At 46.1% G+C, this 21475-nt stretch overlaps 1 protein-coding gene across 3 annotated transcripts in view; it reads left to right on the top strand.

Annotated features, from left to right (window-relative positions):
• Window positions 1-442: 442 nt before the first annotated feature.
• Window positions 443-21475, top strand: part of LOC143275513 (uncharacterized) — a 69954-nt gene continuing 48921 nt past the window's right edge. Inside the window, exon 1 of one of the 3 annotated variants that reach the window (XM_076579681.1) lies at window positions 443-693. The gene's annotated coding sequence lies outside the window, so the exon portion shown is untranslated. The remainder of the gene's footprint in view (window positions 694-21475) is intronic. The other 2 variants (XM_076579680.1, XM_076579679.1) reach the window with 2 other exon arrangements.

Genomic DNA, 21475 nt, shown 5'->3' with positions numbered 1-21475 from the left:
TCACACTCTCCCTCCCTCACCCTCACACCTTCTCCACCCCTCTATCGCCTGTCCCTCCCCCTCCTCTCTTTCACGGCAACTCGTGTGCATTACACTGTCTCGCGTGAAACTTACTGCAGAACAGATGAGTCAACCATTAACAGGTGTGTGCTGCGTGGTGTGCTCAGACCAATCGCTCAGCGACTTGAGAAGCCACACACACACACACACACACACACGTACACTCCCCCCCCCCCTCCACCCTTCCCCCCCCACACACACATGTATACTTCACGTTTATATCACACACACACACACACAACACGTACACACACAACACGTACACACACACACACACACACACACACACATGTATACTTCATGTTTACATCACCAGGTTAGTAACGCAGGTCCTTGCCACCCGCCCCCTCCCTTACCCCACTCCACCCTCTGCCCCAATACACACACATGTACGCACTCCATGCACCACTGATTCCGGCTCCACCCCTCTCCGCACACCCATACAGAAAGTCTACGTTGTAACATTTCCAGCTGGGTCACTGAGCTCAGGGTATGTAACTGGCAAGGTACACAGCCAACCGCGTTGGAACTGTAGACACACAAAGTGCACCAATACCAACTGTGCTGTGGACTGCATGCGTTGAACGCCACTTGATCGTTGCGCATTGTGTGGCTTGGAAGAGGTTCGCTTTGGTAAGTACGAGACCTGTGGATTTGTTTTTGTTTGATAGTCGTTTTGGAAGGGGGAAGTGGGGAAGACAGGCCGGTTGTTTGTTTTGTGTGTGCAGGGGTGCGTATGCATCATGGGTCAGCCCGATATTCCCCCGTGTCGATACTCCCCCGTGTCGGTACTCCCCCGTGTCGATACTCCCCCATGTCGATACTCCATGTCGGTACTCCCCCGTGTCGATACTCCCCCATGTCGGTACTCCCCCGTGTCGATACTCCATGTCGGTACTCCCCCGTGTCGATACTCCCCCGTGTCGATACTCCATGTCGGTACTCCCCCGTGTCGATACTCCATGTCGGTACTCCCCCGTGTCGGTACTCCCCCGTGTCGATACTCCATGTCGGTACTCCCCCGTGTCGATACTCCATGTCGGTACTCCCCCGTGTCGATACTCCCCCATGTCGATACTCCCCCGTGTCGATACTCCGTGTCGGTACTCCCCCGTGTCGATACTCCATGTCGGTACTCCCCCGTGTCGGTACTCCCCCGTGTCGATACTCCATGTCGGTACTCCCCCGTGTCGATACTCCATGTCGGTACTCCCCCGTGTCGATACTCCATGTCGGTACTCCCCCGTGTCAATACTCCCCCGTGTCGGTACTCCCCCGTGTTGGTACTCCCCCATGGGAGTGTGTTGACACTCCCCCGTGTCAATACTCCCCCGTGTCGGTACTCCCCCGTGTTGGTACTCCCCCATGGGAGTGTGTTGACACTCCCCCGTGTCAATACTCCCCCGTATCTTTTTATATTTTCGTTTCGTTTTTATTGATTATTTACACACACAAACACACACGCGCGCGCGCACGCACGCGTGCGTATATACATTGTTGGACTTCGATATGTTATCACCAACCCGTAAAGTTTACCCCCACACCGCTGACTGATGCCTTCAGAGACGCTGACGTAGGCATTGGCATCAGGTACCGCACAGATGGCTCACTCTTCAACCTCAGGAGGCTTCAAGCAAAAACTAAAGTGAGGACAGACACCATCAACAACTTCCTGTTTGCTGATGACTGCGCTCTCAACGCTGCCTCCGAAGCTGACATGCAACAAGTTCTCTGCTGCCTGTGACAACTTTGGCCTCACAATCAGCACAAAGAAGACTGAGGTGATGCACCAGCCAGCTCCAGGAAAGCCTTACGTTGAACCAAACATCTTCATCAACGGGCAACGGCTGAACGCGGTGGACAAGTTCACATACCTGGGCAGTACACTCTCTCGCACAGTTGTCATCAGTCGACGACGAGGTGAATGCCAGACTCGCCAAAGCCAGCGCTGCCTTCGGCAGACTCCATAAGAACGTTTGGAACAGGAGAGGCATCACCCTGGAGACGAAGCTCAAAGGATACAAGGCCATAGTTCTCACCACACTTCTCTATGGATGTGAATCAGGGACGGTCTACAAACGCCACGCCAAAAAGCTGAACCACTTCCACACCACCAGCCTCAGAAAACTTCTCAGCATAAAGTGGCAAGAGAAGATCCCTGACACAGAGGTGCTCACTCGTGCAAACTTGCCCAGCATCTACACCATCTTGATGCAGGCCCAGCTGCGCTCTGCAGGCCATGTAGTTCACATGCCAGACCACCGGCTCCCCAATAAACTGCTGTACGACGAACTCCAACATGGCAAGCGCTCCCATGGAGGCCAAAAGAAGCGCTTCAAAGACACTCTGAAAGCTTCTCTGAAGGCCTTCAACATCAGCCACGACACATGGGAGCTGAATGCAATGGACAGACCAAAGTGGCGTTCAGCTGTCCACAAAGGCGCCAAATCCGGTGAGACCAACATAATCGCTGCAGCAGAGCAACGCAGACAGGCCAGGAAAAGCAGTGCCAGCAAGTCCACGACAGCCGCCACTATCCCCTGTCCACACTGCGTCAGAACCTTCCGGGCGCGGATTGGCCTGACCAGTCATCTGCGCACCCACAGAGCCCAACCCACCCACCCCCAGGATGACTAGATGGTCCTCGTCGATCTCGACGGACGAACCACACACATACATATGCATGTGTACATAACTACATGCATGTATATGAATGTGTATTGTGTGTGCGTGTGTTTATGTAAGTTGTGCCTGCCTGTGTGCGTATGTGTTAGGGTAGCTGTTAGATACACATGTATATTAAAATGTATGTATACAGTGTGTGTGTGTGTGTGGGGGGGGGGGGGGGGGTCACATTTTTTGCTCGAATGTCCAGATACACATTTACATTTCAAACCCCTTCATGATATGATTACATCCTTTGATCTTCCATTCGCCATGTCCAGCGTTTTCACCCTGGCAAAGAAAATGGTTGGTCTCTGACAAAAACCGCAGTTGACCTAATTAAAAGCCATCCAACTGGTCGGTTTTTCTAATTTGTTTCATCCCCCTTCTGCTGCAGAGGTTCCCCAAAGTAGTGTTTCGTTTTGGGTGATAGCGACAGATTTACTTGTAGAGCAAAGTTCCCATTAGTGGAACTGTTCGACCCTAACATGTAATATGTCGTCTTGATTACATTACGAAACCTTAATTTGATGAGAAAGAGTGAGAGACAGTGTGAGTGTGTGTGTGTGTGTGTTTGAGTGAGTGGGCAGGGGAATGAGGTGGGGGAATTTTAATGGGCGTTTGTGTGCATGCATGGATGTATGTAGGGAGAGGGTGGGGGAGACACGTATGTGAGTATGTGTGTGCGTTAGAATATTTTTTGGAGATAATGATATTAATGAAATTTGGTAACTTGATTTGTTTTTGTTTTTTGGTGTGTTTTTTTTTTAAATCATACCTTCCTCAAATCAGAATTTCCTTGTGTTGCTCAGTTAATATTTTATTCAAATGGTTGCGAAAATGTCAGTACAACAAACAGTTAATCTGACAATAAATGGTTTCAGTCAGTCAGTCAGTGTGGTCACATTTTGGTGTGTGTATGTAACATAGATATAATGTTTTATGTTAACAAAAGCGTTTTTGTAAAGCACCTAGAGCAGATTTCTGGATAGTGTGCTACATAAGTATCCATTATTATTATTATTAAAGCCCATGCCTGAGGTTCTTGGGGTGCCTTCTGGCTTCCCAGTACAGTAGAAGGTGTAGCCCCCTCCATCTTCCTCCAGCTGGGTTTCACCGGCAAACCTGGTTTCACTCAGGGCTGCTATGTCCACCTGGTAGCAATCAAGCATGCTCTGTCGTCTCTGTCCCAAAGGGTGCGAACATTCCAGGCACCCAGAGTCAGAGCATGACTCCTGGTTCTTTTCTTCTGTTGTTTTCGACCGCTAGTGTTGGATGTCCAAGTAGGTGCGGTTTCTTGCTAGGTACTAGGTGAGGCAGGCTTTGTTTAGGGATCCTTTTATCTCCCCTTCCCCGTGTGGGGAGAGCAGTGCTGTCCCTAAAAAGGTCTGCTCTGACGCTGTGACGCATCTGCCCCAGTCTACGGCAGACGACCATCACCCCACAGTCGCCTGTGTGCAGAGTCGTGACTAGGAACTGCCAGCAGCGTCCTCTACCTGTCCCCGTTACCGCTTCTCCATTGCCACAGGGTTTGGAAAAGCTGGGTGTTGAAGGGCTAGCTCGTCGTTTCGACATTAGCCTGGTTGCCTGAAAGGCACCGGTGACCTTTTTTTTTTTTTAGTGAAGAGTTGTGCAGTCCCTTCCCCACTCTCTCGCCTGCCACAGGTGCAGATACTGCCACATGTAGAACGGCCTCAGCAGGTGCAGGTTTCTTCTTCGGACTTCCGTCTCCTAGGAGGACTTCCAGCCAAGGATAAGAGCTCCCCCTTCCCTTTGGTCTTCCTCTTCCGCCTTCACAGCCGTTGGGAAAGGTTTCCTCCTCTGCCTGGTCCGTAGTTGAGAGACTTCACATGCAGCAGGTAGTACTGGGTTACATGGTACCAGTAGCAAGGGTTATGCCCCTGACCTGACTAACGGGGGGAATATAGACATGGGGGAACATAGACATGCTTTCGAGCTTTGTTACTATTCAAATACATGGAATAGCTTCCCAACCCCACGCGCCCCACAAAGCAAAACAAACGGTTGAAGTCATGAACTGTCAGTGAAAGAAATAAAGATGACAAATCAACGGTTACTAGGTGAACGCTGAAATGTCGCCAAATCAAATGAAATGTCACCAGTCCACTGATAAGTCGTCGACCGGCGACATTATAACGGTTCTCTGACATGTTGAATAGGCGCCGATCACTGTTGTTTTATCGTCAGCAATAAATCAGGAGTTAACTGAAAAGGTGACAATTCAGCAGTTGACACCTTCCTTGCATATAATACTGTCGCCGGCGACAATGTCATGTGCAGAAGTACGACAATATATGCAGTGGGAGTCTGCGAATATTGTCGCTGGCGACAATGCCGCAACATCTCTGTTTGCCTGTGCCTCTGGCGAGACAGAGCTGCAAGGTGTGTGAATGAATGTGAAGGCTGTTGTTATGAGGGCCAAATGGAATAACAGGACAGAAAACCAACTGTAATACTAAGGAACACGTGTGCAAAGACTGAAGACAGCGAAGAAGATGGAGGATGAGGATCTGAAGGCGGATCTGACATGCCCCATCTGCATGGACCTGTTCCGCGAGCCGCGGCGCCTTCCCTGCGGCCATGTGTACTGCCGTGTGTGTCTGCAGGACATGCTGACTCGCAAGTGAAGACTGTCCACACCTCTGAAAGGGAGAGCAGCCCCCCGACTGCCTCCACCACCACCACCACCACCACCACCACTTCGGCAGAACCATTCAGGTCGTTGTCGCTGCCCCCTACAGGCAGTGGTGGAGAGCAGGCAGAGAGCATCCCTCTGTCCTTCCTGGGCCCCGCGGTCAGCCTGTCCGACGACTCGTGGATCTTCGTGTCCCCAGAGGGCCGGCACAGGGCGGGACGACCCCTGACCCCTGCCCTCGCCGCCTCACGGCACCCCCACCGGCGTGAGGACGACGACTCGTGGCTGCTGCCGTCTGGCGGGGCCAGTCACGGTGCTTTTCCCGTGGACTCGGGTCAGGACGTGCGAGGAAGCGCCAGCACGGACGTCACCTACTGGACGTTGCCGGGAGGAGAGGTGGAGCCGGTGGTGACGGTGTCTGGGCGTTACGATAACGTCGGCCCAGAGACTTTCCAGAGGTACGCGGTGGACGAGCCCTCCGTGCAGCTGGTGCGGTTACCCAGCAAGCCCCCGCCGCTCGCCTCCCCTTCCTCTGAGTCCAGCTCGGAGACGGACACCAGTGATGAGCGAGGGGACGAGGGCAGCGAGGACGTGACTGGGTCGGGGTCAGACGTCGGCAGCCATGGTCGCAACCGCCGCTCTCGCCTGTCGCGTTTCTTCAGGTCGCTGGTCATGTCGGACACCGACTCTTTTGACGAGGACGACCATGTGTACTTGGGGCCCAGAGTGAACGGCGGAGAAAGGCCTCCCCCTCCCTACCACCCTGGGTGTGGGGACTTCCGGCAGGGGAGCGAACTGGTGATGGCCTCTGCTCACCCCGGGATGGAGGACAGAGGAGGGGAAGTCCCGACAGCCACCACGCTCCCTGACGCGTCGTACTTTGACCACGGAGCAGTTTCCGCTGGTCAGCAATGCGCGGAACCTCACTCAAGGTCGGCTGCGGCCTTCCTGGAAGCGGGGGAGAGGGGGGGACGAGCGTGAGGAGGAAGGACAGTGCGACTCCAACCACAACTCCGAGGTGAGGGGCGGCCAGAGAAACGCTGCAGCCATTCGTGCCGACATCGCCGCTCATGCCCACAGGGCTGCCGTCACGGTGCCAGGAGGGGCGGTGGGGGGAGTGGGGGTGGGGGGGAGGGCTGTCGCATCCGGGGGCCGACCTCGCGTGGCCATGGAGGTCAGCGACGATTCCGACGAAGAGTACGAACCCCAGACCTCCATGCTGCGGCCAAAGTGCAAGCCGCGGTCTCGTCTGAAGAAGTTTTTCACCTCGTTGCTGTCGTTGTCGTCGTCAGACGAGGAGGAGGATCTGGGAGAAGGGCAGGTGAGTGCAGCGCCTTCCACGTCTAACAGCGAACGACAGTAAGTAACAGTGAATGACAGTGATTAACAGTGAACAACAGTGAGCATCTGGGACCTGTGTGGGAATACGCTGCTGCTGCTGGTGTGACCTTGTGTCATCGTTTGAAAGAGCGGTGCAATGTGAATCACAACGGGAAATGAACGCCTGATGTTGTCATATTTGTTTTGTTCTTGCACACATCATGTGCCTGCTCTGTTAGTAGTGTTCAGATTTTATTTGTCTTCAGTGATGGTTTTGAAATATTTGTAAAGTTTTGTAAAGTTCAAGTTTTGTAGTCATTTGCGTTCATTTCATTGTGAATTCAACTTCATCTTCAAAGGAATTCCTGTTCAGTGATGATCACTTAATCTTTCCAACACACAGGTATACTATTCTCCAATTCACACACACACACAAACACACACACACACACACACAAACACACAAACACACACACACAAACAAAAAACACACACCCACAGCAGCGTTGTCTTTTATCTGAGGTAACTTTGAAACATAAAAAAAATTGAAGAAAGAAAAAAAGGAGAGGTTGGTTTCTTGTTTAAGGATAAGAAGAGGGGCAGTACAGTCCTGTGTTATGTACACCCCCCACCCCCCCACCGCCCACCCCCAAAGAACCCCCCCCCCCTTTTTTTTTCTCAAGGCCTGACTAAGCGCGTTGGGTTATGCTGCTGGTCAGGCATCTGCTTGGCAGATGTGGTGTAGCGTATATGGATTTGTCCGAACGCAGTGACGCCTCCTTGAGCTACTGAAACTGAAACTGAAACTGTGCCTCTGCATGTCTGATCTGTCTGTCTGCCTCTGTGTGTGTGTGTGTGTGTGTGTGTGGTGTCTATATCTCTGTGTGTGGCTCTGTCTGTGTACCTGTTTTCTTGTTTAAAGCTAGCATATGTATCCTTCAGTACACCAGTGTATATATATATAACTAGTTGTATGAAGTACCTTCGGTTTTGGCTTATGAATATCATAATTATGTCGTTGTTGTTTTTTATGTACACGTGCAGGTACGCATGTGTGTGCGCGCGTGCGCGTGTGTGTGTGGATGTGTGTATACATGTGTGTGTACGTACGTGTGTGTATGTGTGTGTATGGGTGGGTGGGTGTCTGTCTGTCCGTTTATCTCCGTGTGCGTGTGTGCGTGCGTGTGTGTAGGTGTGTGTTTGTTTACGTTGAAGTTGTGTGTGTGTGTGTGTGTGTGTGTGTGTAAGGGCGCACTTGCGTGTGTGCGCGCGCACAATCGCACCCTGTGTTATCTTATTTCTAGCACTTTTATCTTTGTCGTCATGTTATCTCTGCCACTTGGCTGGGTCGTAAAACTTGCAACTTTTGTGTCTGTTGTACTCACTGTGTCGATGTGTGTGTGTGTGTGTGTGTGTGTGTGTGTGTGTGCGTGTGTGTGCCTCTGTGTGTGTGTGTAGTGTGTGTGTCTATGTATGCTAGCGCATGCATTTGAATTATGTTTGTGAAAGTGTGTGTTGTTGGTGGGTGTGTATGTGGACAATGGGTATGCATGAGGGCGGGAGGGGGGGGGGCGTCAGATGGTCCGTGTGTGTGTGTGATTGTGTGTGTGTGCATGTGTGTGTGTTCTCAAATGTAGGTCTTTGTCTTACGTGTGACGTCTCCTCGTCGGCCCCTTCACATCTGCATCTGGCGGGTGGGGCGCTTAGATGGGGCCATAAAAGGGTCATAACAGTGGCCCATAAAAGTTTGGAAGTTTGTGTCAGGCAGCGGGATCAAAGCACAGTGCGACGGCTTGGCCGAAGGTTGTGAGGTGGGGGGTGGGGGTGGGGGTAAACTTTACAGGTTGGTGATAAAATATCGAAGTCCAACAATGTATATACAATGTATTTCCCCTGTTTATATGTCAGTTGCAAATCACATCAAGTTACATATTGCTTATCAGTGCTTAATCATACCGATTCAAATCTTTAATTGTTGATTAGTCAAGTTCGCGTACTGTTATCATCAGTATTTCATTGTAAGGATGTTATATTGTAATCTCATTTTTTTACACAAAATTTCACCAATTATAAGTTATCTCACACACACACACACACACACACACACACACACACTGCGTGAACAGTTACTTTTCCCTCACCAGTAGCTGTCTTTTTCCTCTATGTTTGTCAAATAACACTTAGGGTTAAAAGACGCTAAACTGAAGAAGAATACAACAACAGCGGCAGCAACAACAACAACCGTGCACACACACACACACACACACACGGGGGAGTATCGACACGGGGGAGTATCGACACGCTCCGCTCCCCCGTGTCAATACTTCCCCGTGTCGGTACTCCCCCGGCTCGTGAATTCCTCTAGAAAAGATTCAAAAGCAGGCAAATACACATGTATGTACACAATTGTGACTGATAATGCTTTCTGCTTGATCAAAGATATGTTGTGGAATGATGAATGTGTTATCAATGTGTTCTCTTCTTAAACCGTCCGCCTTCAGAGGTGAGCAGCAGTGCAAGACTTGGGTGTTGGCGAATGGCCCGCTGTTGTGTGGGAGCTCGCTGCATTGTAGTTATAGGCCTACGTGCTGTATGACACGTACTTTGACTCTCTCACCACGACTCAGTGTAAAAACAGAACGCTCTCCCTCTCTCTCTCTGTCTCAGAGATTCTCTCTCTCTCTCTCTGTGTCTCAGAGATTTTCTCTCTCTTTCTGTGTTTCTCAGAGATTCTCTCTCTCTTTCTCTGTGTTTCTCAGAGATTTTCTCTCTGTGTTTCTCAGAGATTTTCTCTCTCTCTCTCAGTGTTTCTCAGAGATTCTCTCTCTCTCTCTCTCTCTCTCTCTCTGTTTCTCAGAGATTTTCTCTCTCTTTCTGTGTTTCTCAGAGATTCTCTCTCTCTTTCTCTCAGACCCCCCCCCTCTCTCTCTCTCTCTCAGATTCTCTTTCTCTTAGATCCGCCCCTCTCTCTCAGACCCCCCCCTCTCTCTCTCACTCAGATTCTCTTTCTCTTAGATCCCCCCCTCTCTCTCAGACCCCCCCCTCTCTCTCTCTCAGATTCTCTTTCTCTTAGATCCCCCCTCTCTCTCAGACCCCCCCCTCTCTCTCTCTCTCTCTCTCTCAGATTCTCTTTCTCTTAGATCCCCCCTCTCTCTCAGACCCCCCCCCCTCTCTCTCTCTCTCTCTCAGATTCTCTTTCTCTTAGATCCCCCCTCTCTCTCAGACCCCTCTCTCTTTCTCTCAGACCCCCCCTCTCTCTTAGATTCTCTTTTCTCAGATCCCCCCTCTCTCTCTCTCAGATCCCCCCCTCTCTCTCTCAGATCCCCCCCTCTCTCTCAGATCCCCCCTCTCTCTCAGATCCCCCCCCCCTCTCTCTCAGACCCCCCCTCTCTCTTAGATTCTCTTTTTCTCAGATCCCCCCCCTCTCTCTCTCTCAGATCCCCTGGCCTCTCTCTCTCTCTCAGATCCCCCCCCTCTCTCTCAGATCCCCCCTCTCTCTCAGACCCCCCCTCTCTCTTAGATTCTCTTTTTCTCAGATCCCCCCCTCTCTCTCTCTCTCAGATCCCCCCTCTCTCTCAGACCCCCCCTCTCTCTTAGATTCTCTTTTTCTCAGATCCCCCCCCTCTCTCTCTCTCTCTCAGATCCCCCCTCTCTCTCTCAGATCCCCCCCCTCTCTCTCTCAGGTCCCCCCCTCTCTCTCTCAGATCCGCCCCCCCTCTCTCTCTCAGACCCCCCCCCCTCTCTCTCAGATTCTCTCTCTATCTCAGATTCTCTTTCTCTCAGATCCCTCCTCTCTCTCTCAGATCCCCCCTCTCTCTCTCAGATCCCCCCTCTCTCTCTCTCAGATTCTCTCTCTCTCTCAGATTCTCTTTCTCTCAGACCCCCCCCCCCTCTCTCTCTCAGACCCCCCTCTCTCTCTCAGATTCTCTCTCTCTCTCAGATTCTCTCTCTCTCAGATCCCCCCCCCCTCTCTCTCAGATCTCCCCTCTCTCAGATCCCCCCTCTCTCTCTCAGACCCCCCTCTCTCTCAGATTCTCTCTCTCTCTCTCTCAGATTCTCTCTCTCTCTCAGATTCTCTTTCTCTCAGATCCCCCCCTCTCTCTCTCAGACCCCCCTCTCTCTCTCAGATTCTCTCTCTCTCTCAGATTCTCTTTCTCTCAGATTCTCTCTCTCTCTCAGATTCTCTTTCTCTCAGATCCCCCCTCCCTCTCTCTCAGATTCTCTCTCTCTCTCTCTCAGATCCCCCTCTCTTTCTCTCAGATTCCCCTCCCCTCTCTTTCTCTCAGATTCTCTATCTCACTCTGTCTGTCCGTCTGTCTGTCTTTCTCAATCCCTCCTCTGTCACTCTCTCTCTCGTTTTTTTTTTTTTCGTTGTTGTTGTTGTTGTTGTTTATTTGTTTTTGTCCCCTATGAAATTTTGTTTCGTTGCTTTCACCATGAGTGTTCTGATGGGGGTCCATGTCACTGGAGTTGTGCAGCTGAAGACAAAGTTCAACATTTCAGTGTTCAGTGCTCTCTCTCTCTCTCTCTCTTATATTAATATGTGTGTGTCAGTGTATTAGTGTGTGTGTCCGCGCGCGCGTGTATATATATATATATATATATATATGTATGTATGTATGTATGTATGTATGTGTGTGCTTAAATATGTGTGTGCGCGCGGCGTGTGTGTGTGTGTGTTTGTGTGTGTGTGTGTTTATGAAAGTGTGTAATAGTATTGTGTGTGTGTGTGTGTGTGTGTGCGGTGCGAACGCACTGTAATGGGGCTGTATGAATAGGAATGTGCCCTCGTGCTCTGCATGAAACCATCACCTGCATGCGGTGGCGGTGTCGATGCCGCCGTCTTCAAAGACGCAAGAGCCGAGGGTCAGGGACAGGAAGCAACTGTTGGACAGCTGGGTGTTATTCTGTTATCAGCGATATTAGCTCGGACTTCGCCTCGACTCGTGCTGTTCACCTTCATTTTCTTTTGGTGACCGTGTTGACTGTCAACCTACCACTCTGAGTGTCTCCAATGCCGCTGAATCCGGCAGTGAAAAAAAGAGAAGATTTTTTGCTTTCCTCAGAAAATAGATACCATTATTCAAATAATTTTCATAATTTCATTTCATTCGTTCAGACATTCAGTCTATCTCTCATCCACTCCTTTCGATCTCTCTTAATACAATATTCAACAGACCATCTCTCTCTGCCTGTCTCTTATAAACGCAGACTGTGCGGGCACTCTTCTGTGTGTGTCAATGTGCAGTGTGCGTGCGTGTGTGTGTGTGTGTGTGTGTTTGTGTTCGATCGGTCCATATATTTATCAATTCCGTGCATACACACGCACACACACACATACGCGCACACATAGCCTCTCTCTCTTTGTCTCTCCCATGCACCGTGCCGGTGGTGTTTTCCATGTGTGCTATCAACGCTGTGCTGTCTGTCAGTGTGGAGAATCCTGCTGAGCAATGATGTTGAGGTGAAGCCCGGACCTCTCCACGAGCAGCACGGTAAAGACGGAGAACAAAGTGTGCCAGAGGAGACACCGGTGGACGGGGATACCACTGTCACTTCTCAAGCTGTGTCGGAAATTCTGGCGGCTCTCCAACTTCAAAGTCAGCAGTTCAAGGCACAGTTTGAGGAACAGAATAGACAACTGAGACAACACAGAGAGGAACAAGCGAAACAAAACCAAAAGATCAGAGAACTGGGTGACATAAAACATGATATAGGAAAAGTAGCAGAGAAGTGTGAAGAAATCAATCTGCGATGCAACAAATTGGAAAACGAGAGCAGTTGTGGGGCAGGGTGGATGAAGTGTCTGCTGATCTCAGTGACCTGTACACAGAAGCCAGGGGAGGGAGGGAGGAGTGTGCGAGGGTGTCATCAATGGTAGCGGAAATGAAAGAAGAACTTTGTAAACTCAACGATGAGATAGACAGATTGGAGGAATTTTCACGGCGAGACAACCTTAGATTGTTTGGTATTCCTGCCCCAAGTTCGGGTGAAAAAGAGGACCATGATTCATGTGCCAGAGCAGTGTGTGAGGTGCTCAACAAGGTAGAAGACAGAAAGTGGACAGAAGAAGACATCGTGCGAGCACATCGAGTGGGACAGGCGAAGCCTGGAGAACCAAAGACAATGATCAGTTAAGTTTAAGCGTTGGAGAGACAAAATGATGCTGATCAAAGACAGACAGTTGAGAACAAAGTTAGAGGATAGAGGGGTGAGAGTGGCAAACGACTTGACCAGGAGACAAGCAGGCATGGTAGCGGCAGCGAAGAGAGAGGGGAAGGCGGCGTTCTTCGTGAGGGGAAAGCTGACGATCGGACCTCGCAGACCAGATTCCAGACATCACGCTGAAGGGACGGCCGGATCCAGTGCTGTACCACAGAGCAACAACAGTCCCACCCCCATCCCTACGCCCACCCCAACCCACCATGGCCTTGATCCCAGTCACCCTCCCCTTCTCCCCACCCAGGAATTCCCAGCTATCGCCACTGGTGACGTCAGTCGAGGTGGTTCCCAAGCACGTGACCAGGTTGCAGCCAATGGCAGTGGTGTCCTGACGGGTTCAACCGGAGATCAGAAAAGAGAGATAAACCACTTGCAGAAATTGCTGAAGCCAGGCAGCCTGCGCCGCGGCACGCATTCATTATTCATGAGCTGCCTTTGCCCCGCCCAAACGTAAGGAAAGCGTCAGTCGAACGCAGTCTCCTGAGTGATTTTATAATTTGGATTACACCTTTTTTCCCTTTTCTGTTTGCTTCATCCCACGCAGATGTCAAACTCAATTTTGTTGTGAATAACATTCCTAAATATTTATATGTATTGGTTACTTTTATTTCCCTATCACCACAGCACCATTTTTCACGAGTCGAAAGATGACCTCCATTGCGGAAAACTATAATATTGGTCTTAACGAGATTCACTGTTTGTTGTAGTCTGTCTGTTTCTTGCTTAAGGGCATTTAATTGATTTTGTAACCCTGTGGGTGTGTCAGACAAGAGAACAACATCATCAGCAAATAGCATTAAGAGCAAATCTGTTGCGCCAGGTATCATTTGTATTCCATGTCTCCCCTTCTTTGATAACTCCACTGCCAATTCACCGATGAAAAAGGAAAACAGCTGTGTGCTTGGCATACAACCTTGTTTAACCCCTCTTGGACACTGAAAAAAGTCTGAATAAATACCTTTGTCACGAACACATACAAGTACAGAACCGTAGATGCTTTTAACAGCCATGTAAAACTCCCGAGAGAGAGAGAGACAGAGACAGAGACTTAGAGAGAGAGATAGAGCACAATACAACGGTCTGCTCGGGCAACATGAAGCGTTCGTATATATATGAATTATATATATGATTATGTACATATTGATAGATTTAGATTTACATACTGATAGATCTATATGAAATTATGTATGTATGTATTCATGTATGTATGTAGAGACAGATGTTAGAAGAGAGACAGAGCTGAATATGTGTTTTATGTTTTGATATATATATATATTTTTGTTGTTGTTGAAGAAATGGTGATGTAAACCAGAAAGTGTGAAGAAAAAGTAGCGTTACGAAAACGCAGTTCAATAATTTATAACTGTCTCTCTCATGTGCAACATTGCGCTGGGGGGGGGGGGGGGGGGGGGGGGGGGGGGGCGGGGAGTTGGTGGTGGGGGGAGCTGCTTTATTTTCTTTTTATATTATCTACATTCAAGCAGATGCAAACGTGCTAAAAACCAAAGCAAAAATGAATCGGTTTTCATTGTATTCAGCGAATCTTACTACACGTGCGAAATTCCAGGCGTAACTTAACTTTCGCTTTACTGCAGCTGAACCGTCAGAACCGACTAGTTTCCTTGGGGTGGGGAAGGAGAGGGTGATTTACCGCCACCCTTCCGCACTGCGTGTGTGCCTCAAAACGGCTTCAGCACTGTTATAGACAGTAAGAAGGGGCCTGCCGCGAGTGGTTTATCTCTCTTTTCTAATCTCCGGTTCAACTCGTGACGACAACACGGACCCCGCTCCACGTGCAGCTGACCGAAGTGACACCGGTGACAGTGCCAGCAGTGACAGCAACACGCGTGTTGGCAGGCAGGCCGTGGGGCACCGTTCAGTTCGTGGTGCGATTTCAGCGGGCAGAGGTGGACAGCAAACAGGTTTACACAGCTACCTGAGAGGGCAGCCCCGTCACCTGAACAAGTCACATGCTGGGGGGGGAGTGGCCGTACTTTGCGGTCGAACAACTGTAAATAGGACAGGCCTGATCATCAAGTGTCCGATTTGAGTTTTCTAAATTATAATGTGGAAAATCTTTACAACAAACTTTCAGATGTTTCTTTTATAAATTTTGTAACTAATTTTGACTTTGTGTGTTTGACAGAAACGTTCGTCAACGATTATTTTGATTTCAGTTCAATCTTTAATGATTACATAAAATTCAGTGCCCTTGCCAAAAAGTTGTCGAACCATGGAAGACATTCAGGAGGAGTGCTGTGACTTATCAGAAGACAGTTTGCACAATTTGTTAAAGAAATTAAGTCAAACTGTGACAATGTGGTTCTTGTACAAATTGATAAATGTGTGTTTGGTATTAATAAAGATGTCATTTTTGTTGCTTGTTATGTTGTACCAGAGGGTGGTCCAGCTTATAATCACACACAATTGAAAGATGGAATCCTTATTTTGGAAGAAAATATTTTGGAATCTGTTCGTAATGATAATGTTTATTTCATTGTTTGTTGAGATATGAATGCCAGAACAGGGAATGAACAGCCCAGAGAGGAACAAATGGCTAATTATGTGCAAGGTATGGATGATGATGAGGATGAAGATAAGTGTGAATGTGGCAAGCAGTGTTCTAAAGATACATTGTGAACAGTTTTGGCAAACCCTTGTTAGATTTTTGCTTCTTGTTTGATCTTTTCATCCTGAATGGCTCATGTAAAAATGACTCAGAGGGAGAGTTTACTTTTGTATCTCCCAATGGATGTTGCGTTATAGACTATTTTCTGGTATCTAGAGAAATTGTTTCGAATTGTGATTTAAAGGTAAATGATTCTTTTTTTCTCATGGCATCTTCCCATTCAGCTGACATGGAAACAGTGTACTGCTACAAAGATTGAACCATGTGTAGCTCAGTCGGTTGAAGAACGAGTGGTTTGGTCAGAGGAACATGTGCAGACATTCAGAGAAGAACTAAATTCTGATGAGTTCAAGGAGTGTATGGTTGTAGTCACTGACATTCTAGCTACAGATATTAATAAATGTATTGAGCTTTTTGTCAGTGCCTTTTATGGAGCTGCTGCATGCATGATTAGGACAGTGGGCAGAAAGAAGAAAAATGTTAATGAATGGTTCGACAATGAATGTAGAAATAAGAAACGACAGGTAAAGAGATTATTGCAAATTTTCCAAAGAGCTAAAACGGCTGAAGCAATAACTGAAGGGAAAAACATTTATGTAGAAGAAAGAAAACAGTATATTAAATTAAGAAAGGATAAGAAAAAAGATTTTGATCAAATGAAACTGCAAAAGTTAAAGGAATCAATAAAAGACTTCAAATTGTTTTGGGCAACTATCAGATCAGTAAACAGGAAAACTGCTATTTATAATGAAATAACATCACAGCAGTGGTATGACCATTTTTATTATGTGTTCAGTTTATTTGATGGTAGGCAAGACACAACAGATATAGAAGGAGAAGATGATGAAATTAAAGAAATCTCAAATGAACCCCTGTTTAATAACCCTATAACAGTAGATGAAATTAAAGCCAGCATAAGAAATCTGAAAAATGGAAAAAGTGCCGGTCCAGATAAAATAGTCGGAGAGATGCTTAAAAATATTGACACTGTTGTTATTGACTTTCTCACGTCATTGTTTAATAAACTGTTTGATAAAGGATTATTTCCCATAGATTGGTGTAAATCAATAATTGTGCCAATCCATAAGAAGGGGGACACGAACAATCCCGACAACTATAGGGGTGTAGCTCAAACAAACGTAATAAGCAAAGTATACACTTTCATTTTGAATAGAAGGTTTGGTCAGTGGGCAGAAAGAGAGGGGAAAATTGTTGAAGAACAAGCAGGTTTTAGAGGAGGATTTAGTACTATAGACCATATTTTACTTTATATGCTTTAGTTAAAAAATTTCTTAAGAAGAATACTAAATTATATGTTGCTTTCGTAGACTTTAAAAAAGGCTTTTGACTCTGTGAATAGAAATATATTGTGGCACGTTTTGAGAAAAAACTGGTGTTAATGGAAAGATGTACATGGCACTTCGAGGTGTATATGAGTCAGTTTTGGCATGTGTGCGTGAAAAAGGAGTTTACTCTGATTGTTTTAGCTGTCCCCGTGGTGTAAAGCAAGGCTGTAATTTGAGTCCTCAAATGTTTGCATTCTTTATAAATGAATTAGCCATTGAAATGTCAGAAAAAGGTAAACATTGTGTACAATTAATCCCAGGTGCTGTTGAAATATTTTTGTTAATGTTTGCTGATGATGTGATTTTACTCTCTAGCACTGCGGTTGGCTTGCAGAATCAGCTCAATGTATTGAAAAACAAAGCAGCCACATTGCAATTAACTGTTAATCTAGACAAAACAAATATTATTGTTTTTCGTAATGGAGGTCATTTATCGCAGTGGGAAAAGTGGTTGTATGGTAATGTGGAAGTAAGAGTTACTAATGCCTATAAGTATTTAGGAATGGTATTTACGACAAGATTGAGTTTAAAAGCGGGATGGTCAGAAATGTGTAGGAAAGGGAAAAAGGGAGTAACAGAAATTTTAAAATCTATGAAGAAACTGAAAACAGTTGATTCCTCTTTATTTTGGAAGTTGTTCGATACACAAATAGAGCCAATGTTGACTTATCAGCAGAAGTATGGGGTCTTGAAGAAAATGCTGAAATGGAAAAGGTACATACATTAGCCATAAAGAGATTTATGAATGTTCCATTGCACTCTTCTAACACGATGGCATACGGTGATTCTGGAAGGTATCCTTTATATATTTGAGCCTTTGTGAAATGCATCAAATACTGGTTAAAGCTAACTCAGCTCCCTATAAACAGACTATGTAGACAGGCATATGACATGTTACTCCAGCAAGTTGAGTTAGGTAACCATAACTGGGTGGGCAATGTGAAGCAAGTTCTTACAGTAAATGGGTTTGGTATTGTATGGCTTAGTCAGGGAGTGGGGAATGAAAGAGGATTTATTTCGGAATTTAAAGATCGTTTAGTATCTTGTTATAGACAAACCTGGCACTCCAAGATGGAAGATAGTGTAAAGTATTCTTGGTTCCATTCCTTCAAAAGTGTATTACAACCAGAGAAATTTTTGATAATAGTTACTAATAAATGGCACAGGGATATGTTAGCAAGAATTAGAAATAGAACATTAGGCTTAAAAGCAAATAGAAGATGGTTTGATTCGGAAGGTATTGGGGATAATATGTGCATGGTGTGTATGGATGGTGTGAGAGAAGATGAAGACCATATCCTATTTCATTGCAAAGCTTATCAAGATATCAGGGCTAAGAATCAACTTTTACATGTGGCCGCCGAGAGAAGGCAAACCGTGCAGAGCTTGTTATCCTCTGATAATGATGAAGTTCTAATTTCGCTCGCCAGGTATGTTGCAGAGGCTATTAACATCCGGAAAAAGAAAATTGGTTAGTTAGAATATGTAGCAGTTATATCTATGAATAATATATTGCATTTGTATGCACTTGATGGTCAAGTTGAATATGAACAGTTTATAATATTTGTTGTTGTGGTTGTCAATGAAGCTAAATAGTAGAGGTTGATGATAGAGTGTGGTTGAAGATGATGTTTGTGTGCTTGTATTGGGCACATGCATCTATAAACAATTAATTCACCTTGTTCTAGAAAAGCTTATTGACAAGAATTGTTTTATTTACTGTTCATAGTTTGTTTTTGTTTTGTTTTTGTTTTTTTCGTTCAATACACGACGCTGCAATTGAGAATTATGTCCCCTTGACATAAGGGCTGTAGATAGGCCAATGTCAGTTAATAATGTCAGAAGCGTCTCTCCCATGCACGTGCGCGAGCACACACAGAGACAGATATGCGCACACTCACTCACTAACTCTCTCTTCTTCTCTATATATCTGTCTGTCTATCTATCTATCTCACACATGCGTACACCCACCTACTCTCATATCCAGCCTAAGTTTTATAATAACCCATGCCGCTTTAGATTCAATTTGCTTATGTCATCCAGAAATGAAACTGTATTGTGCAATGTGGCGTTATACATTTACAATGCCTTAAAGCGATTGCGTATTGCTATAACTTAGATTACAATATCAACATAGATTGTCAAATACAATAAGCATCTGAAGTGTAAATGTTAAGCAATGTGTTTTTGGAAAGTGTTTGTGTGATTGACATAATTGTGACTTACCCCTTCAGTTAGGGGCTTAGGCCTAAATCGGAATAAACCATTTTGTATTCGTATTCGTATTCTCTCTCTCTCTCCCACCCCCTCCCATATTCAAAACAGTGAAAGATTTTGTTTGGATTGTTCAGAACAAATCATCTAATAGAACCATTTCTTGCAATAAATATCAACCGCTTCGTAAGATATTCCCCAACTAAGTTTCGTTTCGGTGTACCTGATACTACTGTGCACGCTAAAAGATACAAGACCTGTGCTGGATACGATGCGGCATACCCCCTCTGCAGATCTGAAAAAGAAGATGAAGTCCACTTTAAAGGTTGTGCTATGTCAGATGCTTTGAGATAAGGATATACTCCGTTGAGTTATTATGGAAGACCAAGTAAAGTTCGGTTTCTGTTACTTCTATCTACAACAAAATGAAAACGTGATTCCCGGTCTTGCCATATATAACAAGAGGCAAGGCCTTTAAGACTCACTCGTGATACGTGTTTTATCCAGTAAAGGAATCATGAGAAAAAAAATGAGATTACAAAAACCATTAAAATGTGTTCTGTATCAAACATATATCAATAAGCTTGGGAGAGCAAAAAAGCCATGTGAGCAGGATCGAACCATGCATATTCAGTTCGGAAGCAAAATTAATAGACATCCACAACGCTGCTGTCATTCGTCATTCAGCCACATTTGATACTAAAAGCTACGTTGTTGTTGTTTTTGTGTGTGTTTTTTTTAGCACAACAAAGATATTGTACTGGAGGTAATAACACTAATTAAATCATGTGTTGTTGTTTCTTGTATTTCTTGTTCCATTATTTACGAAATTCTTTTGATTTGGTGGCAAAGGAGACGTTGCCACCGCCTCAGGCACTCTGCGACATGCAGCTGTTTTCTCAAGATCTGCACAGACCAGACTAGACAAGGCTGACCGAAACTTAGTGAAATGGTCGATTCATGTTCCTTTTTGTTAATTCAGTGTCCACTTTGGAATATGTATATGCAGTAAGTACATTGGTGGTGTAGTTAGTGTCACTGTATGTGTTACGTCCAGAATTTGTATTTCTTTTCTTTTAATTGCGAACAAGAAAAACGGGGTCATGCCGTCTTCTTACTAAATATAGCCTACATTCCAGCAACTGGGAAGCGGTAATATGGTGTTTTTGGATCCGGAATGAGCCTCAACGAAATAAATCATTCATGATCCGGAAATACGGCTTAATTCGGAAGACTTACAACCAATTATTATTTGTATGACCGAAGATTTTTTATCCTCCTCTGTTTAAACCGAATTTGGTATTGGCAGTCAAAATATTGCCAGAGAAAATGACAATGTTAAAATTTATCACGGACACACACACACACACACACACACACAACACTCACTCACTCACTCACGAACACCAGGTTATTTACACAAGTGAGTAAAAAAAAAATATTACAAGTCATTAAAGAGACGTAGATTTATGACGGATTAATCAGAACAACGTTTTGCTTGTGTGTATTTGTGGTGAGATATGCTCACTTCATACGAAAAATATGTTGTCATCATACCTCCAATGGGGCCATGACCACGTTGAATAAACTATCGTTATCTTTATCTTTATTTGTATCGTCGTCGTTCTCTGTCTCTGTTTCTGTCTCTCTCTCCTCTTAGTTATGTAACGCTTGGCGGACCCATCACGAGAGAGGTGTGTGTGGGCAGTATTTGAAATTGTGTATGTGGCCGAAACCGCCAGGTGTTAAAATCACTCTGGCTAGTGTGTGAAAGACAGCCTACAAGTGTCAAAGCAAAGATAAGTGATTTTTCTGTGAAGTTGATTAATAATTTGTTATCGCGTTATTGTTTAATATTTGAATTATTAGTAAATTATTGAGAGGGATCAAATATTAGAGAAGGACCTGTATTTTTCTGCAAAATAAAATCTGCTACTCAAAAACACCCACATGCACCCTTCCACTGGCTAAGAGGAGACAACCTGACAAAATCCCCAATCCCACGGCTTTCATACAGTACCAGTGGGATGAATGGCTGTTGGGTTAAACAGTCACTAACTGTATGCAGTCTGGCCTTAGGGCGACACCAGGCTGACAGACTCCACACAGATGGACATCCATTGCCCTTCCCTGATAAGAGGCTCTGTCAGGGCGACCGAATTTTTTCCCTCACCACATAGAACACCCTTCTATGGATACCAACAAAACCCTGTCTCGCGTGCACCTCCGGGATCAGCTGCATAGCACGAGACATAAATTCAGATCCCCAAAACCCCAAAACAGGCGTGGCAAAAGAGGTGGGAAAAGATCGTGCTTAGGTAGCAGAATGACAAAAGCAGAGCGGCTGTCAAAGAAATTCTTTAG

Source organism: Babylonia areolata, chromosome 30, assembly GCF_041734735.1.
Source record: "Babylonia areolata isolate BAREFJ2019XMU chromosome 30, ASM4173473v1, whole genome shotgun sequence".
Classification (NCBI taxonomy): domain Eukaryota; kingdom Metazoa; phylum Mollusca; class Gastropoda; order Neogastropoda; family Buccinidae; genus Babylonia; species Babylonia areolata.
Note: the sequence above shows the minus strand (reverse complement) of the source record. Positions and strands in the feature narration are given on the sequence as shown.